Source organism: Callithrix jacchus, chromosome 19, assembly GCF_049354715.1.
Source record: "Callithrix jacchus isolate 240 chromosome 19, calJac240_pri, whole genome shotgun sequence".
In the NCBI taxonomy this organism is placed as follows: Eukaryota; Metazoa; Chordata; class Mammalia; order Primates; family Cebidae; genus Callithrix; species Callithrix jacchus.
In genome coordinates, this window is record NC_133520.1 from 53,800,055 (window position 1) to 53,816,601 (window position 16,547).

Genomic DNA, 16,547 nt, shown 5'->3' on the forward strand with positions numbered 1-16,547 from the left:
GGTGAAGCTGCTTGTGTACAATAACCACCACACTTGATACTCCACTGAAAACATAGCCCCAAACTGTTACTCCAAATATAATGTAAATACAGCTGGGCAAGGAACTTAATATGGATAAAACTATAAAATGTTTTGTAATAGTTCTTTATAAGAGGTGTCACAAGGGATTAGAAGATAAATTCAGTTCTTGTTCTTTATTTCCACCTGGTATAAATTATAGCTTTAAGCTCAGAGCGGGACTTTCTCTGCTATTCTGGAAGTTAGATTCTGTTCCCAGCAGAGAGATGGTAAGGCAATCCCACATGAACTGATGAAAGCTGAAGAAACCCTGATTTATTCTGTAAGGCAAGGCATGTAGTTGTCAAAGAAAAGAGCCTATAGCTTTCTACAGTGTACGTGCAGTGAACCCAGAATTGTTAATAATTCAAGCCTTGCAATCCACAGTTAAGGTACAGTTCTCTGTGTCCCTAGTAGAATTCGTATTCAGCTAATCCACTTGACTTGTCGCTTTCAATTGCCCCAATCTAGGCCGATAACATTTTTTCAACTAATATTTATTTAGCACTTCTCGAGGTCACATTGGCCCAGCCACTGAGAACGATGTAAAGAGTCTTGGGCAGATGTGACAGTTAAACAAACAGCTAACACATATGGTTAAGTATTGCCACCATAACATCTGTGTCAGCTTTGAAGGGGGAATAAATTCATTACGAGGAAAAGAGTGAGAAGGCTGATGGAGTGGCATGATCAAACTCCCCCGAGACTTTTATGTCTAGTGTTGTATTTCATAAAACGTTTTCATTTCTATAATGAAAACACAGGTTCAATGCTTGGCTGAAGGTCATGGCTAAATGCAGGCAGAGCTGGGGTTCCTTCTCAGATGCAGTTTGTGCTCCAGCTGCATTTAAGGCACAGGCCAGTGCTGCAGTGTGACATGAAATCTAGAGAGATTATATAACCCTTTAATCTTACCTGACAGGGCTTTACTATTTAATGATTTATTGTGTAATTTTAAAGAAATAAAATCTTGGTCTGGCTTCTCTGTGGACAGGCCTAGTTTCTTTCAGAGCCTGTCCTTAGGAATATATGCCAAGTGTGTGGATGATGAGGAGGCTCCACAGCATCTTAAGTCACTTCACTGTAGGTGAGTTTTGGCCATTTCATGTCGTCTTTCTGTCCAAAGAAAACGTAATGATCCTAAAACTCCAAGCGTGTACAGTCTTCTTGTCTTTGTGAATGAGTGCACTTTCAGTGCAGAGGTAGTAGAGGTTATGATAACCTCTGGAAGATGATATCTGAAGTTGTGCCTGATGAACAGCTGACCCCTGCTGGGTGTTGATTTCATGGGTGTGCGCCTTCCTGCCACCTGGTATGGGCCTTGGAAATAGCTTCAGCAAACAGCCTGGCCGATGCCTCTGTTCTAGCCAATCGTGATAGGAATGCATTACTTCTCTGCTGTACTTCAGCCCTCCCAACTTCTCTGGCCACTGGTAAACTTAGGTCAAGTTCCTAAAACCCAGCTTAATTCTCCTGACTGATCCCCTGGAGAGCTAACACGAAGAACAAGCTCGGCATCTACAGAACGTTGAGCAAAGCCAACAAAGCAATATTGGCAAAATAAAAGCATGAAGCAATAGTAAGGAAGATGTGATAGCCTCAGAGGCAGATGTCCGAGGAGAGGAGGGGACGGTGGTAAGTGCTAACCGGAAAATTACACATCCTCAGTGTCAGGCAGAAGCTCAGTGGCCCCTTCTTGTTTCCCATTCTGTCTCCAAGATAGAGAAGCTTTAATAAGCTCAATGAGGAATGGAGCCCCAGAAACATTGTATCAGGAAAGTAGATTTTGATGGGAGGCGTTCTTGCGTTAGAAATAGGCGTGGGAAAAGGAACAGTCACCAAACAGCCAGAGAGCTCTTCACGGTTCTCTTCCCAGGGCACAGCCTAAGAGCTCTTCACGGTTCTCTTCCCAGGGCACAGCCTAAGAGAAGGGAAATTAGAACTCAACACCTTCGATCAGTTCTGTTCTAGTTAAAGAAAAAGGGCACCTTACCTTTCATTTTCTTTCTTTTCCTGCCTTTAGGATGATGAAATGTTGGAGTGGGGCTCAGGGAGAAAGGATGAAAGAGGAGACCGTTTAAGATGGCATCTAAGCCTGGGCAACATGGCAAAACCCCTTCTCTATAAAATATACAAGATTTAGCCAGGCCTGGTGATGCATGCCTGTACTCCCAGCTACTCAGGAGGCTGAGGATCTCTCAAGCCTGGGAGGTGGAGGTGGCAGTGAGCCAACATTATTCTGCACTCCAAACTGGGTGACAGAGCGAGACCCTGTCTCAAAACACAAAACAAACAATTTTTTTTTTTTTTGAGACAGAGTCTTGCTCTGCCATCCTGACTGGATGCAGCGGTGTGATCTTGGCTCACACAACCTCCACCTCCTGGGTTCAAGAGATCCTCCTGCCTCAGTTTCCTGAGTAGCTGGGATTACAGGCACACACCAGCATGCCTGGCTAAGTTTTTTTTTGTGTGTTTAGTAGAGATGGGGTTTCACCATGTTGGCCAGATTGGTCTCAAACTCCTGACCTGAAGTGATACGCCCTTCTTGACCTCCCAAAGTGCTGGAATTACAGGCATGAGCCACTGTGCCTGGCCTAAATGTTTTTTTAAGGCCAGGCGCAGTGGTATCTAGAACATTGTTTGTGTTAAAGTGGCAAGACGGCATCTAGAACATTGTGTTAAATGTATCTAGAACACTATGTTAAAGTGCCAAGAAAGCTCATGGAGAATTCATAAGTCCAGCACAAAGGTAGAAGGCCTCGGGGATCTGAGGTTGCAGGGCAAGCCAGCAATCCTGCCCATTTGTTTGGTGAGTCCCTGTGCATACATGCTTCGGGGATCTAGATGGAGAGGTCTGGAGAATGAGGGTGGCTGCACACCCACCAGGCTCGTCTCACAGTTACTGTCATTACAAGCATGTCATGACTAGCAATCTCTCAACTGGGCACTGGTCCTCTTTGGGACTGATTCCCAAAATTCTTGCTCTATTTGCCTTCTTTGGCAGAAATATGAGGAAATGTAGGCTCAGCTCAATCCCCCTTCCAGTCATACACCATCACCATGTGACTTCTGTTGAGAAGCTTCTATCAGATACACCCTGAATGACTGTCTCATTGGTCAGAAACCTGCACAGTCTCAGCCACCCTTACCAACTCATTTCCATGTCCAGGGAGCTCCCATTGGAAGGAGCTCCAACATAAGACCTGGAAGTTGACCTGGTCTCCACCTGGTGCTGGAGAGAGAGTCCAAAAATGCCCCATAGGGTAGGAGACATGTTCTAGACCAGAGCTATGTTTTATCATATATTTATTAAATGGATTGATATTATTTTTTTAAATTATACTTTAAGTTCTGGGATACATGTGCAGATCTTGCAGAATTGTTACATAGGTATACACATCCCATGGTGGTTTGCTGCCTCCATACCCCCGTCACCTACATGAGGTATTTCTCCCAATGTTATCCCTCCCCAATTTCCCCACACCCTGCTATCCCTCCACCAATTCTCCACCCCACAATAGACTCTAGTGTGTGATGTACCCCTCCTTGTGTCCATGTGTTCTCATTGTTCAACACCCACTTATGAGAGAACATTCAGTGTTTGGTTTCCTGTTATTGTGTCAGTTTGCTGAGAATGACAGTTTCCAGGTTCATCCATGTCCCTGCAAAGGACATGAACTCATCCTTTTATTTATTGCTGCATAGTATTCCATGGTGTATATGTGCCACATTTTCCTTATCCAGTCTATCATTGATGGGCATTTGGGATTGACATTATTTATATACCCTTTGTTCCTAAAATTATTCCCAGATACTTCATAAAATTCATATCACAAAAAATGTAATTTTAAGAACTGTGGGTTTAGAATGGGAACAAAGGAAACATAAGGGCAGGACAGAGCAGATGAAACTAGGTATAAAATCAGCAGTGCATGCTGTGAGAGGGACGAGTAGTCCTATTTGTTTGCAGAACATAAATGAGTCAGGTACTGATCTTGGATGCACATTAAGGACCATAGATAGATACTGAATGCTCAGCCCTGGAGCAGGTGTTTGCTTGGTTTCTCTGCCAAAGGCGTCCAAATAAGGTGACTTCTGGAAAACAGGGAAGCATTAGATTTTTTTTTTTTTGAGATGGAGTTTCGCTCTTGTTACCCAGGCTGGAGTGCAATGGCGCTATCTCGGCTCACCGCAACCTCCGCCTCCTGGGTTCAGGCAATTTTCCTGCCTCAGCCTCCTGAGTAGCTGGGATTACAGGCATGCGCCACTGTGCCCAGCTAATTTTTTGTATTTTTAGTAGAGACGGGGTTTCACCATGTTAACCAGGATGGTCTCGATCTCTTGACCTCGTGATCCACCCGCCTCGGCTTCCCAAAGTGTTGGGATTACAGGCGTGAGCCACCGCGCCCGGCCAGATTGGCTTTCTTTAAATGTTGCAAGGGAATCTTTAGCATTGTATCAAATCCACCTCTTGACCAGTGTGGGGATCTCTATCACAGACATCTGGCCATATCTCTGAGGGCAGCTGGCTCACTGCATTTTGAGGTGCCTTTCAAAAAGCTTCCTGCAGTGCCCTTAAATCTGCCTTTCTATAACTTTGATGAAGCTGCAGATAAAGGGTTCTGCTCCCTTGCAGAATACTGCTTAATTTGGGAGAGTGTGGATGGGTAGGTTGGCAGGGATACTACTGGCCAGATGATTTTGTGAGAGGCTGAAAAATGGCCCCCCAGAGATCTCTGGGATTTGTAAATGTGACCTTACTTGAAGAGTTGCAGAGTTGATTAAGGATCTTGGGATAGGGAGATTATTCTGAATTATCCAAGTGGGTCCTAATGCCATCACAAATGTCCTTATAAGAAAGAAGTAGAGGGAGGCGGGGTGTGGTGGCTTACACCTGTAATCCTAGCACTTTGGGAGGCCGAGGAGAGGGGATGCTTGAGCCCAGGAGTTCAAAAACAGCCTGAGAAACATGGTGAAACCCCATATCTACAAAAAAAAATTAGCTGGACATGGTGGGTGCATGCCTATAGTCCTAGCTACTCAGGAGGCTGAGGTGGGAGGATCGCTTGAACCCAGGAGGTTGAGGCTGCTGCCATAAGCCATGATCACACCACTGCACTCCAATCTGGGTGAGAGAGCAAGACCCTGTCTCAAGAGAAAGAGAGACAGAGATTTGAAACACACGGAGGAGTTGATGTACGACCACAAGTCAAGCAATGGCAGCAGCCACTGAAAGCTGGAAGGGGTAAGGAATGGATTCTCCCCTAGAGCCTCTGGTGCAGAGCATAGCCACACCGACAACTTGATTTGGGCCCACTGAAACTGATTTTTGACTTCTTGCCTCCGTAATTAGTGAGAATGAATGTGCTGTTTCAAGCCACCCAGCATGTGGGCATTTGCTTCAGCAGCTGCAGGAATCTCATGCAGATTTCTCGGCACCTGTATGTTCTCTCCCTTCTTTCATCTGCCATGATGGCCATGATCACTCAGTTTGCACCATTAGCACTCAATCTACATCATCATCACTCAGTCTACACCATTATCACTCAGTCTATACCATCATCACTCAGTCTACTCATTCCACGCAATCATCACTCAGGCTGCACCATCATCACTCAGTCTACACAATCATCACTCAATCTATACCATCATCACTCAGTCTACACAATCATCACTCAGTCTACACCATCATCACTCAGTCTACACAATCATCACTCAGTCTATACCATCATCACTCAGTCTACACAATCATCACTCAGTCTATACCATCATCACTCAGTCTACTCATTCCACGCAATCATCACTCAGGCTGCACCATCATCACTCAGTCTGCATCATCATCACTCAGTGTACACAATCAATCTACATGATCATCACTCAATCTGCACTATCTTCACTCAGTCTGCATCATCATCACTCAGTCTACACAATCATCACTCAGTCTGCATCATCATCACTCAGTGTACACAATCAATCTACATGATCATCACTCAATCTGCACTATCTTCACTCAGTCTGTGTCATCATCACTCAGTCTACATAATTATCACTCAATGTGCACCATCATCACTCAGTCTACGCCATCATCACTCAGTCTACTCAATCCACGCAATCATCACTCAGGCTGCACCATCATCACTCAGTCTACACAATCATCACTCAGTCTATACCATCATCACTCAGTCTACACAATCATCACTCAGTCTACATAATTATCACTCAATGTGCACCATCATCACTCAGTCTACGCCATCATCACTCAGTCTACTCAATCCACGCAATCATCACTCAGGCTGCACCATCATCACTCAGTCTACACAATCATCACTCAGTCTACACCATCATCACTCAGTGTACACCACCATCACTCAGTCTACACAATCATCACTCAGTCTACGCCATCATCACTCAGTGTACACCACCATCACTCAGTCTACACAATCATCACTCAGTCTACGCCATCATCACTCAGTGTACACCACCATCACTCAATCTGCAGACCCAGCACATTATTCAAACTCCTCAGTACTCAGAAAACTTCCTGATGGGTTCTTAGAGTCAGCTTTAGCTGGTGAGCATCATCTAGGGATTCTGTGGGGATTAAACAAAGTTAGTACTTTAAAGTTCTTAAAATAGTGCCTGGCACAAGGTAGGTAATACATATAAATATTTGTTAAATTGAATAAACAGAACCCTGTTTTGCCTACCAAGGTTCTTGCTTTTGAAATGCTCTTCCTCTGTCGGCTGTTCAGGAGTGAGGGAATATTTTACATTTAGTCTTGGCTTAAAAAGACTAAATATAAAACTCCCCCTTCAGAGCGTTCCCAGTTTTATAACTAAGGTTGTGGTTAGAAGTGTTGGAGACATTAAGGCTCACAGGTGTTCCACTAAGGAAAGAGTACAGGCAAATGATCTGCCACAGCTTCTTCCCTTGGATTAAAAAAAACCAACATTTAAATCTGGTTCTGGTCATTTGAGTTCCTGTTTATTTAAAATTCTTTTGTTCTCTATTCCCTGTATTTGAAGAACAGCATATTACCTTCTTTCTCAACGAAGGAAGACAGACCCCCCCCCCCACCCAGGGATCCACCATTAGAACACAAATAGGGACCCTCCATTAGACTAGAACTGGAGATCAAGACAGACCTAACTTTGTCACTACTTGTGTGACCTTGAGCAAATCCCTTAACCGTTCTTTATTTTTATTTTAAGATAAAGTCTTACTCTGTCACCCAGGCTGGAGTGTAGTGGCATGATCATGGCTCCTTTTAGCCTTGAACTCCCAGGCTCAAGCAACTTTCCCACCTCAGCCTCCCAAGTAGCTGGTACCACAGGCAAAGGCCACCACTCCTAATTTTTTTCTTTTTCTTCAGAGGGTGTCTCGCTCTGTCACCCAGGCTGGAGTACACTGCCACAATCTCAGTCCACTACAACCTCTGTCTCCTGGGCTCAAGGAATTCTCCTGCCTCAGCCTCCTGAGTAGCTGAGATTACATGTGCCCGCCACCACACCTGGCTAATTTTTGTATTTTTAGTAGAGATGAGTTTTTGCCATGTTGGCCAGGCTGGTCTCGAACTCCTGACCTCAGGTGATCCACCCACCTCAGTCTCCCAAAGCTCTGGGATTACAGGAGTGAGCCACTGCGCCTGGCCTCCTAGCTAATTTTTTAATTCGTTTGTAGAGATAGGGTCTTGACCTCCTGTGCTAAAGCGATCTTCCAGCTTCAGCCTGCCAGAGTGCAGAGATTACAGATGTGAGCTACCGTACACGGCCCTTACCATTCTAAGGCTGCGATTTAAAAAATGTCTTTAACTTTTCTGATTAATGCTTTTTGTCTTGTTGTAAACATCTAAAAATACCCTTTCTTTGGCTCACTATGATGTTTTCTTCCCAATTTGGTTCAAATGGCTTCAAACACTCTGGTAGAAAATCTTTTAACAAAAGAGCACTTGTCTGTTTTCTATGTGACTTATTAGTCTATATTGTGCTCTCATAAATTGAGTCCTTTTTCTACTGTGGCTCTTTGCTGTGTTGAAAACTCAAGAGACAGCATGGCTCTGTCAAAGCGTAACCGTGGTGTGAAGAAAACTGATAAATAATTGTGATTCCATGATAGGTTTTCTAGGACGGCTGGAGTGCATGTGCTTTTCAGTAAAGATAGGGCACCTAAAAGTTGATTTAATTTTTATTACTTCAAGTGGATTTTCATGTAAATGCACTTGTTGTTGTGGTCGTTAGACCACATCTCAGTTTAGCGGGATGGTTTGGGAAATACAGACATCATTCTAAGGCACCGGCATCCCCACCACCTTCTAACTTCCCAGCATAACCAGATTGGCAGCTCTGCCTAATCTCAGGAATATTTAAAACAAGCTTTAAAACAAAGTCAGGGCAAAGTTAGCAACTGTAAAATTTAGGTGGTAGACATGTGTTTTCATTGTACCATTCTTTTGACTTTTCTGTATCTTTGAAATTTTACATTAAAAATGTTGAAAAGATTTAGGGCCGTGAGTTCACAGTGTAGAGTTAGATGAACTCTCCAGGCTTGGGTGTGGGGAAGACTGTGGGGAGGGAATAATGAGTTACCTTCTGTTGCAGTCTACCTAGTTGGCCATCTGAAGGCAGCCTCATTGCCTTCTTCTTGGAGTCTTACTCATTCTTTCCTCACTCCAAGGACAGATATAAGAAAGAAAACACTGGGCCGGGCGTGGTGGCTCACGCCTATAATCCCAGCACTTTGGGAGGCCGAGGTGGGTGGATCACGAGGTCAAGAGATCGAGACCATCCTGGTCAACAAGGTGAAACCCCGTCTCTACTAAAAACACAAAAATTAGCTGGGCATGGTGGTGCGTGCCTGTAGTCCCAACTACTTGGGAGGCTGAAGCAGGAGAATTGCCTGAACCCAGGAGGCGGAGGTTGCGGTGAGCCGAGGTCATGCCATTGCACTCCAGTCTTGGTAACAAAAGTGAAACTCCATCTCAAAAAAAAAAAAAAAGAAAGAAAACACTGAATGGAGTCTAACATTATGATGGATCACATGGGCTTCCTTTGCAACTAGTGGGTCTAGGCCAGTCCTAGACTATTCCACAGCCCTGAAACACTGCTCACAGACATCTTGCTGTTACCAAGGAAAGGGGTTCTAATACTTTTTAAAAATTTTAATTTAATTTAACTTCAATACTTTTTGGGAAAACTGGCGGTTTTTAGTTACATGGAAAAGTTCTTTAGTGGTGACTCCCGAGATTTTGGTGCATTCATTACGTGAGCAGTATACACTGTACCCAATGTGTAGTCTTTTATTCCTCAGTTCACTCCCACCCTTCCCCCCAAGCCTCCAAAGTCCATTATATCACTCTTATGCCTTTGTGTCCTCATAGCTTATCTCCCAGTTACAAGTGAGAACATATGATATTTGGTTTTCCATTCCTGACTTACTTCACTTAGAATAATAGTCTCCAACTCCATCCAGGTTGCTGCAAATGCCATTATTGCATTCCAATAATGGCATTATAGTATTCCATTGTGATACTACATATATATATATATGTATTTTTTTATTTATTCCATTTTGATATACAAATATATATATATAATATTTTCTTGTAGATTATATATATAATCACATTTTCTTTATCCACTCATTGTTTGATGGGAATTTAGGCTGGTTCCATATTTTTTGCAATTGCGAATTGTGCCACTATAAACATACATATGCAAGAGTCTTTTTAGTATAATGCCTTCTTTCATATAATGCCTTCTTTTCCTCTGGGTAGAGACCCAGTATTGGGATTGCTGGATCAAATGGTTGTTTAACTTTTAGTTCTTTTTTTTTTTTTTTTTTGAGACAGAGTTTTGCTCTTGTTACCCGGGCTGGAGTGTAATGGTGCGATCTCAGCTCACCGCAACCTCCGCCTCCTGGTTTCAGGCAATTCTCCTGCCTCAGCCTCCTGAATAGCTGGGATTACAGGCATGCGCCACCGTGCCCAGCTAATTTTTTGTATTTTTAATAGAGACAGGGTTTCACCATGTTGACCAGGATGGTCTCGATCTCTTGACCTTGTGATCCACCCGCCTCGGCCTCCCAAAGTGCTGGGATTACAGGCTTGAGCCACCGTGCCTGGCAAACTTTTAGTTCTTTAAGGAATTTCCATACTGTTTTCCAAAGTGGTTGTACTAGTTTACATTCCCACCAGCAGTGTAAAAGTATTCTCTTTTCATCACATCCATGCCAACATCTATTATTATTATTTTTGAGATGAAGTGTTGCTCTTTGTCAGACTAGACTGCAGTGGCACGATCCTCGCTCACTGCAACCTCTGTCTCCCAGGTTCAAGCGATTTCCCTGCTCAGCCTCCTGAGTAGCTGGGACTACAGGTGTGTGCCACCACACCCAACTAATTTTTTATATTTTGTTAGTAGAGATGGGGTTTCATCATGGCCAGGATGGTCTTGATCTCCTGACCTCATGATCCGCCCGCCTCAGCCTCCTAAAGTGCTGGGATTACAGGTGTGAGCCACTGTCCCTGGTTTATTTTTTGATTTTTAAATTATAGTCATCCTTGCAGGAGTAAGGTGGCATCTCATTGTGGTTTTAATTTGCATTTTCCTTATCATTAGTGATATTGAGCATTTTTTTTCATGTTTGTTGGCCATTAGTATATCTTCTTTTCAGAACTGCCTATTCATGTCCTTCGTCCACTTTTTGATGGGATTTTTTTTTTGAGTTCCTTATAGATTCTGGATATTAGTCCTTTGTTGGGTGCAGGAGCTTTTTAGTTTAATTAGGTCTCATCTATTTATTTTTGGTTTTGTTGCATTTGCTTTTAGGTTCTTGGTCATGAACTCTGCATAAGCCAACGTCTAGAAGAGTTTTTCCAATGTTATATTCTAGAATTTTTATCATTTCAGGTCTTAGATTTAAGTCTTTGATCCATCTTGAGTTAATTTTTTTATAAGGTGAGAGATGAGGATCCAGTTTCATTTTTCTATATGTGGCTTGCCAATTATCCCAGTACCATTTGTGGAATAGGGTATCTTTCCCTACTTTATGTTTTTGTTTGCTTTGTTGAAGATAAGTTGGCTGTAAGTATTTGGCTTTATTTCTGGGTTCTCTATTCTGTTCCATTGGTCTATGTGCCTGCTTTTATACCAGTACCATACTGTTTTGGTAACTGTAGCCTTGAACCATAGTTTGAAGTAAGGTAATATGATACCTCCAGATCTGTTCTTTTTGCATAGTCTTGCTTTGGCTGTGTGGGCTGTTTTTGGCTCCAAATTAATTTTAGGATTGTTTTTTCTAATTCTGTGAAGAATGATGATGGTATTTTGATGGGACTTGCATTGAATTTGCAGTTTGCTTTTGGTAGTATGGTCATTTTCACAATATTGTGAAAATTTCTTTGGTTTAATGTATGCATCCATGAGCATGGAATGTGTTTCCATTTGTTTGTGTTGTTGATTATTTCTTTTAGGAGTTTTGTAGTTTTTCTTCTAGAGATCTTTCACCTCCCTGGTTAGGTATATTCCTAAGTATTTTATTTTTTGCAGCTGTTGTAAAAGGGATTGAGTTCTTGATTTTATCCTCAGCTTGGTTGTTGTTCATGTATAGCAGTGCTTCTGATTTGTGTACAATATTTTGTATTCTGAAACTTCACTGAATTTATTTATTGAATCTAGGAGCTTTGTGGGTGAGTCTTTAGGGTTTTCTGGGTATGTGATCATATCATTGATGAGCAGCAAGGGTTTAATGTATTTTTTTTTTTTTTGAGACGGAGTTTCACTCTTGTTATTCAGGCTGGAGTGCAATGGCACAATTTTGGCTCACCACAACCTCCACCTCCTGGGTTCAAGCAATATTCCTGCCTCAGCCTCCCAAATAGCTGAGCATACAGGTGCACACCACCATGCCCAGCTAATTTTTGTATTTTTAATAGAGATGGGTTTCACCATGTTGACCAGGATGGTCTCGATCACTTGACCTCATGCCTCAGCCTCCCAAAGTGCTGCGATTATAGGCATGAGCCACCACACCCAGCCTTAATGTCCTTTTTACTAATTTGGATGCTCTTTATTTTTTTCTTTTGTCTGATTGCTCTGGTTAGGACTTCCAGTAGTACAATGTTTTATGGAAGTGGTGAAAGTGGGCATCCTCAGGGGGAATGCTTTCAACTTTTCCTTGTTCAGTATAATGCTGGCTCTGGGTTTGTCATAGATGGCTTTTATTAACTTGATGTCATCATTCCCTTCTATGTCAATTTTGCTGAGGGTTTTAATCGTAAATGGATGCTGGATTTTGTCAAATGCTTTTTCTGGGTCTATTGAGATGATCATATGATTTTTGTTTTTAATTCTGATTATGTGATGTATTACATTTATTGACTTGCATACATTAAACCATCCCTGCATCCCTGAAACCCACTTGATCATGGTAGATCATCTTTCTGATAGGCTGCTGGATTTGGTTAGCTGGTATTTTGTTGAGAATTTTTGCGTCTATGTTCATCAAGGGTATTGATCTGTAGTTTTCTTTGTTTGTTTATTTGTCCTTTCCTGGTTTTGATATTAGGGTGATACTGGCTTCATAGAATGATTTAGGGAGGATTCCTTCTTTCTCTGTCTTTTGGAATCATTTCAGTAAGATTGCACCAGTTCTTCTTTGAATGCCTGAAAGAACTCAGCTGTGAATCCCATCTGGTCCTGGACTTTTTTTGTTGGAATATATTTCTGTTTCAATGTTGCTACTTTTTATGAGTCTGAGTTTCTGTTTCTTCCTGATTTAATCTAGGAGGGTTGTGTGTTTCTAGGAATTTATCCATTTCCTCAAGGTTTTCTAGTTGTGCATGTGAAGGTGTTCATAATAACCTTCGATGTTCTTTTGTATTTCTGTAGTGTCAGTTGTATTATCTCCTGCTTTGTTTCTAATTGAGCTTAATTGGATCTTCCCTCTTTTCTTGGTTAATCTCACTAATAATCTATTAATTTTGTTTCTCTTTTCAAGGACCAGCTTTTTGTTTCATTTATCTTTTGTATATTTTTCTTTAAATTTCATTTAGTTCTACTCTGATGTTTGTTCTTTTCTTCTGCTGGGTTTTGTTTTGTTTTCTTGTTTATCTGATTCCTTGAGGTGTGACCTTAGATTGTCTATTTGTGCTCTTTCAGACTTTTTGATATAGACATTTAAAGCTATGAACTTTCCTCTTAGCACTGCTTTTGCTGTATCCCAGAAGCTATTATTGTTCAGTTGAAATAACTTTTTTTTTTTTAATTTCCATCTTGATTTTTTTTTTTTTTTTTTTTTTTGAGATGGAGTTTCGCTGTTGTTACCCAGACTGGAGTGTAATGGTGCAATCTCGGCTCACCGCAACCTCTGCCTTCTGGGTTCAAGCAATTCTCCTGCCTCAGCCTCCCAAGTAGCTGGGACTACAGGCGCACACCACCATGCCCGGCTAATTTTTGTATTTTTAGTAGAAATGGGGTTTCACCTTGTTGACCAGGATGGTCTCAATCTCTTGACCTCGTGATCCACCTGCCTTGGCCTCCCAAAGTGCTGGGATTATAGGCATGAGCCACCGCGCCCAGCCTCCATCTTGATTTTATTGTAGAGTTAAAGATCATTCAAGAGCAGGTTATTTAATTGCCAGGTATTTGTACAGTTTTGAGGGTCCCTTTTGGAGTTAATTTCCAGTTTTATGCCACTGTGATCTGAGAGGATATTAGATATAATTTTGATTTTCTTAAATTTATTGAGACTTGTTTTGTGATCTATCATATGGTCTATCTTGGACAGTGTTCCATGTGCCGATGAAAAGAATGTGTATTCTGCAGTTGCTGGGTAGAGAATGTTCTGTAAATATCTGTTACGTCCATTTGTTCTAGGGGATAGTTGAAGTGCATCGTTTCTTTGTTGACTTTTTGTCTTGTTAACCCATCTAGTGCTGTCAGTGGAGTATTGAATTCACCTACTATTATTGTGTTGCTATCTCATTTCTTAGGTCTAGTAGTAACTGTATTATGAATTTGGGAGCTCCAATGTTAGGTGCATATGTATTTAGGATTGTGGTAGTTTCCTGTTGGACTAATCCTTTTATCATTATATAAAGCCCTCTTTTTCTTTTTTTTTGTCATCGTTGCTTTAAAGTCTCTTTTGTCTGATGTAAGAATAGCTACTCCTGCTTGCTTTTGGTTTCCATTTGCATGGAATATCTTTTTCACCTCTTTAAGTTTATGAGCCCTTTTGTGTTAGGTAAGTTGCTTGAAGACAGCAGACACTTGGTTGGTGAATTTCTATCCATTTCTGCCATTGTGTGTCTTTTAAGTGGAGAATTTAGGCCATTTACATTCAACATTTATATTGAGATGTGAGGTACTGTTCTATTCTATGCTAGTTGTTGCCTAAATACCTTTTTATCCCATTGTGTGTGTGTGTGTTTGTAGGCCCTGTGAGATTTATCCTTTAAGAAGGTTCTATTTTGGTGTATTTTGAGGTTTTGTTTCAAAATTTAGAACTCCTTTTAGCATTTGTTGTAGTGCTGCTTGGCAATGGTGAATTCTCTCAGCATTTGTTTGTCTGAAAAGATTTTCTCACCTTCATTTAGGAGGCTGTTTTTCTGGACGCAAAATTCTTGACTGACAATCATTTTGTTTCAGTAGGCTAAAATATAGGACCCTATTCCCTTCTTGCTTTTAAGGTTTCTGCTGAGAAATCACTGGTAATCTGATAGATTTTCTTTTATAGGTTACCTGATGCTTTTGTCTCACTGCTCTTAAGATTCATCTTGACTTTAGATAACCCGATGGCTGTGTGTGCCTAGGTGATTATCTTTTTTGCAATGCATTTTCCAGGTGTGTTATTTGAGCTTTTGGATATCTTGATCTCTAGCAAAATCAGGGAAATTTTTCTCAATTATTTCCTCAAATAAGTTTTCCAAACTTTTAGATTTCTCTTCTTTCTTAGGAATACCAATTATTCTTAGGTTTGGCCATTTATCATAATCCCACATATTTTTTGGAAGCTTGTTCATTTTTAAAAATTATTTTTTTGTCTTTGTCAGATTCAGTTAATTTGAAAACCCTGTCTTCAAGCTCTTAAGTTCTTTCTTCTTATTCTGTTGTTGAAACTGTCCAGTGGATTCTGTATTTCTCTAAATGTGTCTTTCATTTCCAGAAGTTGTGGTTTTTTCCCCTTATTTCTCTGGAGAATTTTTCATTCATATCCTGTATTGTTTTTTAAATTTAAGTTGTTTTTCAACTTTCTCTGGCATCTCCTTGAGAATCAACCTTCTGAATTATTTTTCTGGCAATTCAGAGATTTCTTCTTGGTTTGGAGCCATTGCTGGGGAGCTAGTGTGATCTTTTGGGGGTGTTATACAACCCTATTTTGTCATATTGCCAGAATTATTTTTCTGATTCCTTGTCATTTGGGTAGACTATTTCAGTAGAAAGGTCTAGAACTCAAGAACTGCTGTTCAGATTCTTTTGTGCCATGGGGTCATCCCTTGATATGGGGCACTCCCCCTTCCCTTTGGATACAGCTTCCTGAGAGCTGAACTGCAGTGATTGTTATTGCTTTTCTGGGTCTAGCCACTCAGTGGGTCTACCAGGCTCCAGGCTGATGCTGGAGAATGTCTGCAAAGGGTCTCTTGAAGTGATCCATCTTCAGGTCTCCAAGCCATGGATACCAGCACCTGCTCTGGTGGAGGTGGCAGGGAGTGAAATAGCCTATGAGAGTCCTTGCTTATAGATATGCTTAGTGTGCTGGCTTTCTTGAATGCTGGTTATGCTAACAGTGAAGTCGTCACATGGAGACTCAGGACCTCTGGTTAGCCAGGATGTTGCAGACAGTGGAATTAGCTGTTGTTTTCTCTTTTCTGGGAACAGGGTTATTCTGTAATGAGTTGCTGTAATGGCCTGAGTTGGTTGGCCTTTAGCCAGGAGGTGGTGGTTTCAAGAGAACACCAGCTATGGTAGTAGAAGGGGGCTATAAGCTTGCCTTAAGTTGGCCAGGATGAGTATTCAGATTTCTCAGAAGAGTGAGGCCATAAAGCTCCCAAGAATTTGTCTTTTGTGTTCAGTGTATCAGGGTAGGGAAATACCATGGTGGGGGTTGGGCAGGGGTTAGGTGGGTGTGGGCTCAGACTCTCCTTGGGTGGAGTTTGCTGCTACCAAAGTGCAGAATGAAGGGGTGGTCCTCAGGCCAATAGGGTTATGTTCTTGTAGGGATTATGGCCACCTCTGCTGTGTCATCTGGTTCACCAGGGAAGTGGGAGATAGCCAGTAGCAAAAGGCCTCACCCAGCTTCCAGTTGGTGAGGCTGGTCTCTCTCCTGCAGTGCCCCACTTAGTCCTTGCCCCAGCTCTAAACTTCCTCACCAAGCCAAGAAAATAAGCACAAGTTTCAGGCCTTACCCCTCCACGTTTGCCCACACTGTTGATGGCAGCTCCTGCACTCATATCTGTAGCAGTTCCTGTTCATCCACTGGCTTGTGCTCAAGA